Source organism: Rhagoletis zephyria, unplaced genomic scaffold (genome assembly GCF_001687245.7).
Source record: "Rhagoletis zephyria isolate East Lansing unplaced genomic scaffold, Rhagoletis_zephyria_1.1 Rzeph_scaffold_01952, whole genome shotgun sequence".
Taxonomy (NCBI): Eukaryota; Metazoa; Arthropoda; class Insecta; order Diptera; family Tephritidae; genus Rhagoletis; species Rhagoletis zephyria.
This window is the reverse complement of record NW_016159036.1, coordinates 79,035-80,869: the sequence shown is the minus strand read 5'-3', so window position 1 is coordinate 80,869 and position 1,835 is coordinate 79,035.

Genomic DNA, 1,835 nt, shown 5'->3' with positions numbered 1-1,835 from the left:
ATGCCAGAGTTATGCCAAATTTCGATAATATTAGGCAATATTTACCATTTCCACCGCTTTTCATAGCATACCATTTACCATGCGTCTTCCTTTAAACTATTTGCTCATCTTAATACATATATATGTATATCGGTTGGTGATTTGTCGTTACGACAGAATGGCTAAAATATGTTGTCAATCGAATAAACTTATACTTAGACATGTCTTAAAAGTGCCACCACCAGCTGTCTTTAAAAGTCTCTAAAGGGCACTTAAACTATTTGTAACTCACATAGGAGATACAAGCGTACCACTTTACTGGCCATGTTAGCCGCAAAAACGTTATGCTTTNAGGGCACTTAAACTATTTGTAACTCACATAGGAGATACAAGCGTACCACTGCCTTTTACTGCCTTTTACTATTGTAAAACTTTTCTCATTGTTATGCCATGTTTTTGAAAGTAACAACAGCCACCTGTTTGTAGTTTCAGTGGTTTCACCACACAGTGTTGCTTATCCGCACGGGCAGCCACGGCCACTTGTATGTGTACATGTTCAGTCGCCATAGCCGATGGCAAATTTTTCAGCACCTGAGCCTACAAACAGGCGGCAGACCTTAAATTCATTCATGCTTAAAGTCAAGCACACGCACGTGCACGAATACATACATATGCACACAACAGTAGATGAGATTCTTTCAGTGAAAATTGTATTTTGCTTGCCTGCTTGCCCCTTGTTGCTTCTCGTTCAGTATCGTACACTGAAATTCCCCGCACTGCTGCTGTCCAATTTATATTGTTTTCTTGCTATATTCGAAATTTAATTTATTTTTACTACACCACTACCACTACTGAGCTGCATGCTCTCAACAAGTTGGGAAATCTACTCGCACTTTCCTATTACCAAATCCATTGTCAATTATTTCTACTGCATCTCGCCCCTAGCAAGTACATATTTCAGGCATCTCACTTATGTTTGTGACTTATGTATGGACCACCTTCATTGCTCTTCAGCCGACAGCTACCAAATGTAATCGTTTTTGAAATAAAGAGAAAACTTAAAACATAAAACGAGTTTATCGGCTGCATTTGCCTAGTTTGTAGCTTCTCTAGTTAACAACATTTGGCAATTTACATTGTAAGTAGGAGGCACCGAGCAGCCTATTGGCATGATTGTAATAAATTTTGTTGCATGGAAATTTTACAATTCGTAATCAACTCAATAGTATAAAATATCTGTTTTGGGGCACTCATGTTTAAATTTATTTTGATTGCTTGTTACTTAAAAAGAGATTACATTTAAAATCCTTGTGGTAGGTGTTGGTATGTAATCTCCAGTGAGTAATATTAATTCAGATTTGTTTTCAACTGAAGTAAGAATAGAATTTTCTGTGGTGAGCTCCATGACGATATCATTGTAGTTATGTACATAGATGGATTTTGCGATGCCTCTTGCTGGTGCGAGCATTTAATTTTCTAACCTTTTCTCTTGCATCAATAGAATTTTCTTATGCAATATTGAAATCGCTTCATGTCTGTCCACTGGAGCATAAAACCACACACACATTTATATACATATGGCTATTTAAATTAATGCCACAACATAAAATCGAGACTAAACAACCAGTGCCTTCTGCGTAAAAATTTGCCAGCACCTAAACCATTTTGAATACAACCGGTTACTGCTCAGCGTCACTGCCACTTAGTATCTTTCTCTTTTTTTTCAAAAATTTTACTTGAATCAACATCAAAAGGCGCAGAGACTGAGAAGGAAGCAAAGCAGGCATAAAAGCTTAATTGGTTAAATTAAAACATTCCAACTCAATTTCCATGAAACATTTAACCTCTAAGCGTTT